This window comes from Lonchura striata, chromosome 7 (assembly GCF_050655825.1).
Source record: "Lonchura striata isolate lonStrDom1 chromosome 7, ASM5065582v1, whole genome shotgun sequence".
NCBI lineage: Eukaryota > Metazoa > Chordata > Aves > Passeriformes > Estrildidae > Lonchura > Lonchura striata.
Genome location: NC_140709.1, coordinates 8,467,019 through 8,481,597, shown reverse-complemented (window position 1 = coordinate 8,481,597; position 14,579 = coordinate 8,467,019). Strand labels below are relative to the sequence as shown.

At 38.9% G+C, this 14,579-nt stretch overlaps 1 long non-coding RNA gene across 1 annotated transcript in view; it reads left to right on the top strand.

The window, feature by feature from the left end:
* Window positions 1-594: 594 nt before the first annotated feature.
* Window positions 595-14,579, top strand: part of LOC146766880 (uncharacterized) — a 118,195-nt gene continuing 104,210 nt past the window's right edge. The window contains exon 1 of the long non-coding RNA XR_014956694.1: window positions 595-12,647. This is a non-coding gene — a long non-coding RNA (uncharacterized LOC146766880). The remainder of the gene's footprint in view (window positions 12,648-14,579) is intronic.

Genomic DNA, 14,579 nt, shown 5'->3' with positions numbered 1-14,579 from the left:
TGTTAGTAATTTAATGTTTGCATTCTTTGTAATTTTTTTGCATATTTTTGGGGCGCTGACTTTCCCATAAAAAGCTGGGCTTTGACTATTGGGAAATAATTAAAAGAAACCCCTTGTGCTGAGTTTCAGAGTTAGAGAACTTGGTTTAAAAAAATGTGAAATTACATTTCAAGGTAATTCTTACTATAAGAAAGGTGTCTCTTATAAAGAGTCTAGAGCAGGGATTTGCTGGAAAATGGATCCTGCTTCTCTTCCTGGAGTATCACTGCACTGTTACCAAGGTGTGTGCCTCATACATCACTGCCATCCCTTTAGAGTTCTTGCTTCATTGCAAATCTTGTATAATCACCATCTGCAAAAGCATTTCAGATGAAAGTTTCAGGATTAATCATTCACTGTAAAGGAATGTCATAAAATGTTAGTTTCTGAAAGATGTGTCATCTCTGGAGATGAGGATGCTCTAGAAAGCTTTATGGTGACCTTTATATATATTTTAAGGGCTTATAAGAAAGACTGAAAAATATTTTTTACATGTAGTGGTAGGGCAAGGGGCAATGGTTTTAAAGTGCAAAGTGGGTAGACTTAGATTAGATTTTAGAAAAAAATCTAATCTAATTTTAGAAAAAATTGAATGTGGTGAGGCACTGGAACAGCTTTCCTAGAGAAGTTGTGGATGCTCCATCCCTGGAATGTTCAAGGCTGGGTTGGATGGGGCTCTGGTCTAGTGGAAGATGTCTCTACCCATGGCAGGTGTTGGACTTTAAAAGTCACTTCCAACCCAAAACATTTTATGATTTTATGATATGTGTCCATAGAACTCCCCAGCTGTGCCAGAGTCCCAGTTTGTCTATGGAGATCTTGACTGTGGCACACTTGGACACACCTGAATCTGCTTTTAGCAGTGGTTCTCAGGGTGAATGCACTGAGAGCTGGAACCAGAAATGTTTTCTCTTGTAGATCAATCTGTGGAAAAGGTCACTGGGGATAGAGGAAAATGAGCTGTCTTTATAGCTGTGTTATTTATACTTCCCATTGAAACATTAAGAAAGGTAAACAAAATCTTTTTATTTCAAAACTTCAAAAAATGAAAAGACCTTTGGCTTTCAAAACAACTACTCAATAGCAGAAGGTTTAGCTGTGAATTTCCTTGCTTTAGGTTTTAATGGGATTTTTCCTGAAGTAAATGACTATATGTTACGATAAACAGCAGCAGAATCAGGATTCCAATCAAAACTTCTCAATCAGGGAAAGATTCATTTCAGCACAGTGTGGTTTATATTGTGGTTCTAAGAAATTCCCACATTACTTAGGATTGTTTGGTGTCACTAGAAGGGACATTCCTGACTCAGCAGATGCTTCTAAATGAACAATGGAAACTTTAATTTGTCAAATTCTAGCTGCTGAAAGAAAAAAATAGTGGCATATAAACATAAACTATACATATTTTCTTTTTGAAGCAAGAAACTTCACATTTACTTCTTTTGTTGCTTGTATTTCCTTTCTAAAATGCCTTTTTTTAAAATTTCAAAATACCTACTCTTTTCATGTCAAGCTTAGAGATCATGTTTCTATTCCTCTAGTGATCAGTTCACATAATTTAAAATATCCAAAGTACATCTATGTGGAAAATATTGCATTTTCCTTAAATTTTCTTTTTTTTTGCTGTTAGAAATTCCAGCCTAATAATGAGTTCAGTATTTATGTGATGTGAATACATGGGAGCATCACTGCTTATTTTTGACATGTATTGCTAAGTGGTTTTTGCTGTTATTAATTTAAAATTTTGATTTTTGATGTGAGACCGGACATTTAGTGTAACCGATTTGCCACAGGATGTTTAAGTGGTGAAAATACCCATAAAAATCTATATTCTAATAAGCCACATAAAGCATCCCAGAGAGCCTTCCTCTCCACTTTCTTTCCTCTTTTCACAGCACCTCTTCAGTTTTGGCATCTCTCACTCTGGGACCTGTGTACTGCTGGCACACAGCAAACTTGGACTTGTATTGACAGGCTTGTTGTGCTTTGCCAGTCAAAACTTATTAAAATTGTGTGAGGCTTCATGTAGTTGCCTTGTTTCTCTTTTGGACACAGTTATGTATTCTGCAATGAATAGGAAGCAATGCATCATGAAAATCTGTCTGTGTTTAATCTCTCTAGTGTTGTTATGATAACTCCAGGTTGCTGGAAGAAACAGAATCCCCTCCTCTTGGCAAACAAGTTTTATAAATGAGGTTATGTTTCTTTGTCTCATTATTTCCTTACTGGAGCAAAAATAAAGACATAAATTAGGGTATTGGGGAAATAGTAGATTTATTATGATTTATCTTGTGCTTTTGGGTCTCTTGTTTCTTTTGGCAGGTGGACAGAAATGGATTGAGTAGCAGAGTCGGTAAGAAAAATAGGCTTATTGGGGGAAGGGCTGGAGTTATCTTGGCTCTCCCTCACAGCAGAATTCTCAGTCACAGAATGGTTGGGGTTGGAAGGACCCTCTGGAGATCAGCTAGCCCAACCCTCTGCTAACGTGGGCTGGGCAGGATTTCACCCAGGTGGGTTTGGAATACCTCCAGAAAATGAGACTCCACAAACTCTCTGGGTAACTCAGTGTCTGTCTGAAGAGGCTCTGTAGATTATTCACACAAAAGTGCCTCTGCATTTGTTGAATTCATTCCTTCATCTAATGGCTGCTGGGAAGTGGCAAATACCAGGCAGAGGCATCACTCCTTGTACTGCCCACTCTGCAGAGCGTGGCTGGCCTGGATCACTCCAGACTGTGCAGGGGATGCTGTGGGCTCTGCTCAGTGCCCTTACTGCCAGTCCTGAGCACCTCCACCTTGAGTGGCCTAAATTTGTTTGCCAAGCCCATCAGCCATGCACTGATACCATATTTGAGCCCTGCTGGGCAGAAAGGAAGCAGGATGCCAGGAAACCTGCCAGGACTGAGCCAGCTCCTCTCCTCCCAGGCCATAAATCTCAATATCTGCAAAGGAGCCCCACGGGGACTCTGCTGCTTTGTCCAACACCACCCACAGCACCTGCCTCATCTGGGGTGATGTCAGTGAGCTCCAGTTCCCTTGGATCCCAGTGCTGAAGTTAAAAACAATCCCCTTCATCAAGGCAAAAAATTACTAGTTTGGGTAAAAAATATATTTAAAAAAACATATTTTTAAAAAAGAGGTACAAATATGTTCTTGTTTTTACCTTCTATTATTCCTGGGAGATGTAACACAATGCCAGATGAACAACAAGAAGAAGAAGCTGTGAGGAAGAGCTGAGCTCCTGTTAGTGACTTACAGACCTCTTGTTCCCTTCATTTTGTTTAGATTTATTTTGAAATGTGGGAATTTACTTTGTAGTTATGTGGAACAAAAGGATGAAATCAGCCCTGAAGGTTCTGCTAAACTCCTGCCTCTCTGAAATGTGATGTGTCTTTATTGGAAGGACTTAGGGAAGAATGAGATGGAATGTTAAAATTTAATCCTTTTGCTGGGTGCATTGCTGATTCCTATAAAAATTATTCCTTCCACCTATTTTTTACTAGGGGAAAAAAAAAAAACCAAAAAAAAAAGAGAGAGAGAGAGAGAAAGCTTTTTTTGTGTTTGATAAAACACTGACATTTCCAAACAACTTAAAAATCATTTGAATGCTAGATGAAATTGTAAGGCTAATGTAGCCATTTTCCTACTTCAGTTGCATTCTGGATCTTAGACACTAAAGCTGCACTTGCTTTGATTGCCTGCTGTCCCTTGGTGGCTGCTTTGGTCGCCTGCAGTCTTGCACAGGCTTTGCATAATGCCAAAGGAACAGGCTATTTCAAGAAAATATCACTCTGTTTCCCAAATCACATTTGTTTTCCCCATGTGCCTAAAGCCCCATGTCATTCTTGTGGGCAACAGGAAAAGCTCTGGCTATGAAGTCTGAATCCTTTATGTAGCCTATGGAAATAGGAAAAAGGTGGTTTCTAAAATTAAAGCCACACCTTTATATTTTAAGACTGTTTGCATGCTTTTGTGTCTGTTACCCCAATACAGTGCACCAAATCTCTCACCATATGGATAATTTGGCTGCTGCTTTAAGCACATCAGCTTTCTGGCTTCAGGGGTTTGCAGGTGAGCAGATCCTGTGTTAACTGGCTGCTCAGCAAAGCCATGAACCTGCAGCTCAGCTGGGACATCCCAGCTCCTGGGTGGTGGTCCTGCATCCTCAGTGCCGTGGTGCACCCAATTCTGATGGAAGAGATGCTTTGGGTGGGAGACTGCCTCTTTTAAGCAATGCACTATCTATCATGGGAACATGTCTAATTCTAATTTATTCCCTTGTCTAGGGTGTAAAGAAGCCTTGTGGGTTAATAAAGGCAGAGAATCTGGGGAAAAATGAGAAAAAAAGCTGATCATTAGCATAACTCTGGTGCTCATTTGGAAGTACTTAGGCAGAGGAGTGCCCTTTGCAAGTGATTTTACCCTGAAATTCATTGTCAGCCCTGTGCATCTTGGCCACGTGAGAGCAAAGGACTGAATGTGTGATTCAAGGAAAGATTTTTACCTTTTGCAGAGGGCAGCAGTCTTTCATCAGGATCATGACTTTGCCCAGATCACCTGTATCACTGCCAAAAGTGAGATGTGATGCACCATGTCTGACACCTTCTCTGGAAGTCCTTTTCCCCTTTGCATAGTCAAAGAAAAGCTGGCTGAATTTTGAACTCATCTCTTTGGACAGTTCCATCTTGATCAATACATCACCAAGGGCTTTCATTTGGATGGTGCATTGTCCCAACCTGTTCTGAGATACAATTCCTGCAGTGACAGACAGCAAAGGCAGCACTGCCAACTGCCAGGGAGGGCTTTTGTGCTTCTCATTAACAGTTACACCATTATTTAAAGGCAACGACTTATTTTTTGAAAGCCTGGGTACTGGGTTTAGAAACAGAAAAATTGCATGCATAGCAAAGCTGCTGAGAGCAAACCCAGCCTGTATGTTTAGAGTTTTAAATGATTGATGGAAACTTTCTGTCTTTATTTTCACGAGTGAACAAGCATCTGCTGTTGCAACTGCTGGTTAACAGGCTCTTTTCTCCATATGAAGTGGATCCAATTATATGCTCCATGCCATCCCAAGAGAAGCACAGAAGTAGCTCAAAGCAGGACTATTTAATAAAGGAGAGGCATAGGATTATGGAGACTGTAATATTTGCTGTACTTAAATAGGCTGCACTGAAAGGGAATTTGCCTTTCTTCCTCTTCTGAAAACAGCTGTTGTAAGGGCAGAGAAAAAGTAACCCAGTGAACTTAATTTTCCCTGGTCTTTGTTCTTGTAATTATCTGTTGAATTTTATTTATTCTGTATTGAAATATGCACAGAGTTTATTTTTGTTTTATCCAAATCCCTATGAAAAAAATGCTGCTCTTCCTACTGACTTTGGTGACCTTTGGATCAAACTGCTAGTGCTGTTTCTTTGACAGTTTTGGCAATAAATTCAAAGATGTTGCATACAAAACAAAGTTTTCTTGACATTTATAAAAAGTGACAAATTATCTTTAAAAACTTCTTGAGGAAAAGTTGCACACTCTGAAGGCATTTCTCAGTGTTCTAGTATTTTAAATTACATTTTGGTGTACTTTTTTCATCCTGGAGATCTGTGTTCCCTGCTTAAACTCAGTTTGCAGTATTAGATAAGGCTCTATTGTTCAGTGTTCGTTTCTCCCAGGATCCCTCTCTCCTCTGCTATTGTCAGCCACCCCACTCTCTTCCATCCAATGCACTTTTTCCAGCTTGAGGACAGAATGTCTGCCGGTGGCAACTGGGAAAATTCAGTGTAACAGTTGTTCATGACAGATTGCAATTTGGTCCCCTGTCACTTTCTAACTTTTCCATCAACAGCCCAACTCAATTTTCCTTCCCTATCTTTCCTACCACCTGTGAAATTTGCCCTTTCCTTGCCACCCCTGTAACAAACACTTCTGCAATCAGACAGATTTGGGTTGTGCTCTGCAGCTCTTTCTATGGATGGATGTATGTTCCTTCAATGCAGTTCCTTCCTAGTGTGCTCCTCTCTTCCTCCTAGCTGCCTTAGTTGCATCCTGTTTGACTTAAAAACTCACAAAGGAAATATTTTCTTACTCTCTACCAGATCATCCATGTGTTTTTTAATTGGCCTCAGCCTGTTGCTCTCCCCTCTCACAGAGATGCCCACGGGGGCTTTGCTGAGCCCTGGGCATGGAGCTCCTCTGCAGCCAGAGATCAGACAGGGCTGCCTGCTAATTGGTAGGAAGGGAAAATGCTGGAAATTTTTATGTTGATAAACACTTGCAGAGCTATTCCTGCTGGAAATGTCAGAAATATTGTCTGTAGTACAGCTTGTGGTGGGTACTCACTTTATCTTTCAAAACTATGCTGTACTGCTCTTTCTGACTTTGGCACTTTGCTTGCTTTTTAACAGACTTTCATGAATCCTGTCAGTTTGTAAACTCTTGGTCACTGTCCAGGACTGATTCTCTTAGGCTGGATCATTCCAGATCCCTGAATAAGGAGTTACAACTTCACCTGGAGGGGAGCATGAATTGCACAATTTTTTTCCAGCCTGAAGATTCTGGAAAATCGTATTTTCATGAGTACTGTAGATGTTTACAGCTTGAGTATTTATATAAATGCATTTCCATGCAGAACTCAAGCTATTCTTGAGAATCTAAAATGTGTGTTTTGTCTTATTTTTGTTCAACATGTTTCCTTTTCTATCCTAAATATTACAGAAAAGAGAGTTAGCTGATGATCCTCTTTAGTTTTTCCCCAATTTTTCTTTTTTTTCTCTTCACTGAGGGGGATTTCAGTTTTTTATTCACCAAAATGATTCACTCTTCATTTATTCCAATATGCTCTTGCTGAGACTCTGCAGGTCACTTTATAGCACACTGTGCAAGCAGTTAACTGAAATTCTTAGGACTCTTTTCTAAACCAACTATTTCCTCCAAATTGATGGTGTAATCCAGTGTAGTTTAAAGCCATTTTTGCTAGTAACTGTTCAGAGTTTACAGGTTTAACCTCACATGCTCAATAGCACTGTAGTGTCCTTCATGGTCGTGTGCCATTTTTTGGCTTCCACTTCTGCACTCTCTCTCCCTCTCTGGGCTCAGATTTTGCTAAAGGAGCTCAGATTTTTCCAAAGTTCATCACAGTTTTCTGTGTGAAAGTAAAGGAAACTGTGGGTCCTAGTTCTTCAGAGCATTCTTCTTGGTGGTTATATTTAGAACTTCCTCCTGGTCCCTTTGGGGAGCGATTAAATATCACTGTGGAAAGGGGTGCATTGATCCACGGGTGAAGAAGCCCCAGGGTGCCTTTCTGGAACATTATCAAACGGCCTTTAAAGGAGTTAAAATAAATTGTCTCAGTATGTTTTTGGGTTTTTTTTTAATCCTCCAGTCTGTTTGAAGCACTTCACTTCCTCCTTTCTTCACCGTGGGTGACAAATGGAAAATTTTAAAGGCTGCTGAATACTGTGCATTTTCACAGTAGGTCAGGTGTTTAGCACAGGTGTTTCTGAACTAGAATTGCATTGGTAAAGTGCACTGTGTTTGATGACTTTATAATTTCAACTTCTGTCCATGTGAAGTGGGAGCCTTCCATCCACAGCATAGATTGCAATTTAAGTTGGTGAAAATGATGGTTAGCTCAAGAGTAGAAAGGGTGGGTTTGGATCTTACTCACAAAGCAGAGAGTCAGCTGGTGAAGCTGCCAGAGATCTGGCAGGCTCAACAAAACTGTGGATCTGAAAAGGTATCCTGGTGATTTTAGCCCTTTTAGGTTCTAAAAATCAGTTACACTGGATTTCTAATTTTTTTTACTTCTCATTGGTATTCCTAAGTATTTTTCAAATTATTTCAGTCAAGAATGAATTAACAAGCTATTCTTTTTTCCCTATTCACTATTTACTAAATACAATGTAATTGTATTACATTTTCCTTTATTTATATTCAGATTATCAATATTTTTAAAGAAGAAAAAAAATCTGTGTTTTATAATAAGTATAGCAGTCCCAATGATTACTTTTACTAAAATTCATGAAAATTGCAAGTTAAATGAATTTTTTAAATGGAATTCTCATAAGACTGGGCTATAATTCAGTACAACACAGGAAAAAAAAAGAACTGGCCAGCTTCAGATATAACAGTGAGCAGAAGTCAATGCTTTAATACATGAATGTATTTGCACATTAATTTTGTATTTGTGTAGTCAAGGATGCATGCTTTGTTTATCTTCCATGTCTACTTTTCTGTTGGCAATATTCTGTTGTTATTTTCATTGCTATTATTATTAGGTTTTATTATTTTTTGGTTTGTATTATCCTAGAACTGCAGAGCTAGATAATAAACAAGGTTTTCTTGCAGAAACTGCTTTGTTATCATATAAAAAAGAAATAGTATCTATTCCTAACATGTTATTGGGTGCAAAGAAAGGGGAATAGACAAAGGCTAGGAAAACACAGAACTTGAATGAATAAATCTTGCATAATGGTGGATATGTCAGATTATTCAGTGCCACAATGTACATTTGTGCTTAGAGTCTAAAAGAAAATAGATATAAATACAACCTCATTTTTTCATTGCCAGTGGTGTGATAGGACAGAATTTTTGATGTTTCTCACCCCTAGCTGTAGCTGCAAAGGAATTTAGATAGAGTGGGCTAGTCCCACCTGCACCCCTGAACACAGTGGAAAATGTAAGCCAAAACACTCTTTGCTTCAGCATGGAAGTATTCAGTGAGATCTCATGGATGCAGGGTGGATTTAATGAGATCTCATGGATGCAGGGTGGATTTAATGAGGATTTAATGAGATCTCATGGATGCAGGATGCTCCAAGGGGGCCCAGTGCATCCTCAGCCAAGAGGTTCAGAGAAAAGGGCAGAAGCAGAAGACAAACATGTACAGAACTCCTAGCTGGCAATCTCTTAGGTGTTTTTTTACCAAAATTACCCTAAATTGTTCTCCTGGCAGAGCACAGGACCCAATGCAGCAGTGGTGTCATTTACCATATCTACAGCAATCTGTTCAGGTAGGTGATGGTGCAATTTGTGTGCAGATCCTGCAAATATTTACACCATAGTCAAGAATTTCAAATCTCTGTGCTTGCTTTCGACAGAGAATCTAATGCAGAAGCTGCTGCTCTGGGGCTTTTAGATTTTTATTCATGCACAAGAGTGAATTTTGAAATGGTCCTTTTTCTCCATATTCCATAGTGCCTGCTATCACCTGTAGTCCTCTTTGGATAATTTTAGATTTTTCTCTGCTTTTAACATCCAGCCTAGCATTTGAGCCAAGACCTACTTTCTCTTTGTGGGATTGTCATGCCCCTGACCTCATGCCCAGCTCTTTTGTGGAAAACAAGCAATAATGAAAGTCACATTCAGAGTCATATCCTGATAGAGGGATCCTCTGTTGAATGTTATCTCATATTTCAGCAGCTTTTCTGGCTTCAGTGCTTGGAAGCATTTAAATTCCCCTCTGGATGGGATGAATCCTTTTTTTCTTTTTTTTTAAGTATTCCTCCAGCTTGTCCTTAAACATGTGCTTAACCCAATCATTTAGAGTCACTTTCTGAGGATGAGCTTGGCAGACAGTGAGGCTCCCATGAGTAGACACAGCCTGTTAATTCCATTTTGAGGAGGTATCTACTTTTTCAAATGCAGCAAAGATACCAAAAATGTGGAACATTTTGGGAATGCTGTATGACTTACAGAATGTTTTCATAGCACACACAAAAAAAAAACCCTCAACTCATGTTCATGTTTTAATTTTAATTCAAAATCCATTTAATTTCCTTTCGTCCTTCCTACCTATTGAGGAAAATGTTTCATCTCTTTTCCAACAGTGCTCTGTCAGTGCAGTTAAGGTGAAATAATACATTGTGGAAAGAAATACCTTATCAAATAAGTGAAAGCAAGAAATCATAAATTCTTGTAGATATGCAGCTTCAGAGAAAAACAGAATATCTGTGCTGTAGACAGAGCTGTTAAGGTCACTTGCTAAGTAAAGCAAGAGAATAGGTATAATTCTTACCCTGAGGTTAAGTGATAAGATTTATATTGATATTTTAATATTTATATTGCGCAGATATGTTCCAATGGGAAGTTGAAGAACTATCCAATGTACTGATCTCCAGTGCATCACGATCCCTGTCCTGACCATGGAATTATTTGGTTGGCATGGGAATATCCAATCTTAGAGCAAGGCCCTCTGAGGGTTGATGTGCTTTTATTGCCTTTATGAGATGCCTGAGCATGCAGGACCTTTCCCAGAAGATGGAAGCCCAAAGCCCATGGCAGGACCCATCTTCAGTGGCAGAAATGTGCTTCTGCCAGCCCTGCTGAGCCCTGTGGAAAGGGATCAGGTTTAGGAGGCACCATAAAAAGAGAGAGGGTTTACAATTTTGGTTTTGCAGACAGCAGTTTATAGCTTAAAAATTACCTGAGGAGTCTTAAAACACACCTAAACTACACAGAAATTATCTTTAAATCTTGTACACTGGCAGTGTGGTGTAGAAACTTCAAAGGGATTAAGATAGGATCTAATATCCTATAGTTCACCTTCAATTTGGACAAAATGTTTCCTATAGTCATTTCTTTAGAGATATGAAAGGGGTGTATATAATCTATGGCTTACAAAATATATTTACCTTATTCAGGGCCTGATTCACTAGAGAAGTGAAATCTTCTTGTGAAAATGAAGTTTTCAAAACATTACCTTCCGTGTGCATGCACTGCCTTTGGTTTTTCCATTCCTATGAAACTTTCCATTCAATTTTGTAAAATATTTACTCATGGAGTCACTTTCAATGAAAAAAAATCAAGTGCTGTGAGAAAATCAAACTAACACACAATAGTTCAATATTGTGTATTGATCCAATATTGATCTGTTTAATTACTCTGCTTGGTTCTCATTGGAAAGGGGAATTTGGGATGACAGATGTGTTGCATCTGGCTGACTCAGCTATGTACTTGCTGGGCTGGTTGTTCCAGACCAAGGACATGGCCAGAAGATACTGATCTGTGGGCTGGGTTTCTTTTCAGTAGAAGTCAGAGCAGGATGGCTGTTGCATGCAAAAATCTCTCTCAGTAATGGAACCATGGTGATCAAGGGCACAGACCTATATTTAATATCTTGGAAGTGTTTCTGGGTCCATTGATTTAAACATTGCCATGATCCTCTTTCATCTTCAACTGAAATTTATGAAAATGTTACTGCTCATGACTCACTGGGACTACAATGAATATTGGGGGCTTTAACTGTCTCATGATGTCCTTGATAAAGTTTGATTGCTCTCTAGTTTTGCCTGGACCTCATCCAAAAGGTCCAAGTGAAACCAGTGAGCTTGATAATCATACCCCAAAGTGCCAGAGTTGTCATCCTCTATTCTTCCATTTCTTCACAGCAAAATTAAAATGAGGGATGTCAGAGTCCTGACCACATCTTCTCTTATAATTCTTTATCAAGAGTATTTTGGGTACCATCTTTCAAGTACAACTCTAAGTTTTTTCCTTATCTTAGACAAAATTAACCCTAAAAGCTTGGCTATTTCTAATATTAGTCCCTCATACTCCTCTAACAGCTGTTTTTGAGTTTGTTACCTGTGATGTGTTAGGTAGGATCACTCAAACCTTTTCAGGAGCAAGTGAAGAGCAAAGAAAATGCACACCTGGACTCTTGGAAAATACCACAATTAGGGTGGTACAATTTTGGCTTCATTTTCACTTCCTGGTGATGATCTGCCATAGTACAAAATGCTCAGGAACCAAAGTCCACTGCATTTATGTTGCAGTCAAATCTTGTACTGTCTTTTGAAGCCTGAGAAACAACTCTTGGAGGAGCATTCCTAGCCAGAGGTACAGTGGGCTCCATTTGAGACTTAGAAACCCTAAAAAAAAATATCCTTGGTTATTCTTCTCTCAATGATAATTAGAGCAAATATTTAACCTTTTACAGTCTAACAATGAAAACGACTGCAGAAGCTGCTGTCAGCTAAGGCTTTCAGCTGCCTGGGACCCCCATTTGCAGCTGGTCATATATAACTTCAGATATATGTTGCTCAGCAACTCAGGCATTGGGCAGCACTAAATGGTCTCAGTTACTTGAATTGTGACAGCTTAGATCAGTGCCAATCTGCTGTTTGAATGTTTAGATTCATATTTAAGTGCCTGCAGTTAAATGCCCTGGTTTGATTATTCAGCTGCTGGACCATAACTGTAATAATATAAGTCAATAACTGTAATAATATTAATTAATTTGCTGTATGGTTTTACCAGGGATATTGCCTTTCTGTTCTATTACTGTTCTTTAAAAAGCAGTGATACAGAACAACCCACCCAATGACAGTGTTTGTGAGCCTGTCCAGAAATGGAGGGTTTATAAATCAAGGTATTACTTAATCAGGATTTTGATCATCCTCTCTGTTTGATTTCAGAAATCAGTGGAATATTTCTTTGACTTTAGTGAGCTTTGGATCAAGTCCTGTAAGGCACCATGCAAAAAAAGGAGAGAAATTACCTATTCTTTTCTAATAGCGCTTCTGATTTTTTTTCTCCATTCTAGATACTCTTTTAAGGCTTCACCTGCTAAAATTAAACCAGTCAGCTCCTGAAATTTGGAAAAAGCAGCAGAGGGTGAGTTGACTCTGTGACTTCCAGCTTCCCTTTCTGATGTGATGTGTGATGTTTGGGTTGCCTCCCAGCTTCTGAAGCTGAGAGCTTCCCTTACCTGTGCCCTGTGAGATGCAGGGGTGATCACAGATCAGGTGCACTCTATCCTGCTGGACACTTGGCTCTTTTGTTAATAATAGAGAAGGAAAAGCTCTTTAAATACTTGCTTTCATCTCCTTGCCTTTGTCTTGTCTCCTGCATTTTATCAATTTACTTAGTGTGGGAACATCCTTTAGCTTTCTTCTACCCAGGACTGTCTTTAAAAGGAACAAAGTGTTTTGATACACAGTGGTCTTTTCCCCCACTCTGTCTCTCCAAAGGCAGGCAGATCACACACTTTATTTAGTTTTTGGACATGTTTGCAGTTCAGATATTATCACCCACCAGGACAATGGCCTGATTTCATTGACAAGACTTCACTGTGTCACAGCACTGGTCCCTGCTGCTGCTCAGAGCAGAGGCAGTGACAGCAGCATAGAGGCTGCCTGGAGAGTTTCTTCACCTGTTAAGAGCTTTAAGCTGAGAAGGTCTTTAGTGAAAGAATCTGAAGTGATCTGCAGCAAAATGAGTGAAAAGTGAGTTGGATCAGTGCTCCAACTTCTCCTGGGTCCCACACCTGACACCCCTACCTATGGCAGAGAGGGTGGAACTGAATGGTCTGAGAGGTCCCTTCCAACCCCTGCCTTCCTCTGGCTCTCTGTTGTGGCTTGGTCATGGTGCTCTGAATGGAAACATCCCTTGTTCCCAGCCTGATCAGTCCTTGATTACCTCTAATGCCTCCCCACAATACCTGTAGTGCCAGTTTGCTGAGCTGTTTCAAGTGTTCATTCCTCCCCGTAATTGCTTAGACATGAAATGATCTCAGTATAAAAGCTTGCCAAGTTCTACCCACAAATAATTTTTTAAGTTAAAGCAAAAAGACTCAACTTTTTTTTTTTCTGAAAGAATCATGAAATAATAATCAAATATACAATTTGTTGTGATATTTCAAAATTATATGGCTATTAGGTATTTTCCCTTGTGCTTTTATATTCCATTTTGTTATTTTGTGAGTGTGTAGGGTGGTATAATGACTATAATTGAATCTGACCTATTGAATTACTTCACTGTTTATACTGACCATCCACTGAAACTTAGATATTCATGTTTCAAATTATGATGTTGTTAATTCAATTCGATTTTCTTGCTAATCTACCCACATAAACATTAAATATTAAAAGGAGTGTAGGAGCTGTCAACTATCATCTCACTGTTTCGCATATTTATTTTGTCTGAGTTTTAAGTAAATTAATTATTCAGTGATAACTTTGAAACTAAATCGTCTCTGATGTTTTGATCAGTGGCACTGCTGGTCTCTCAAAATAATGACCTTTAAATATAAATCATCAAGGTTTCTTTGCCTACACTGTGGTAAAGCACTGCCAAAGAACCCTCACAGTGTGTTTTTCCATGTTATGTGCAGATAAGGTTCTATTTTCTTTTCTCTTCTGTAGTAATAGAAAGTTAAGAAGATGTTAAATAGCCAAATCATGAGAATTTTTACATAATTAAGCAAAATCATCTCATTAAGAAAAATAGGTTGAAATTACTAAACGATCTTGGGATATAGAGGCATGATTTAGACACATGCCTTGTATTAAAATTAATGAGGATAATAGCAATTCCTCTACATCATTTTGAATATCTCAGCAAAAAGCTTCAACTTGAGACTTTTTAGAGGTAAATTATTATTGATGTACATTATCCTTCACAGCGAAATTAATGGCCAGACAAATATGGTAACCAAGTATATTTCATATAAATCATCCTTTGCTTTACACTAAACAAGCAAACAATAGAATGCAGAGAGAGAAACAAGCTAAAAATAACTCACAGCCATGGCACCATTAATCTTGT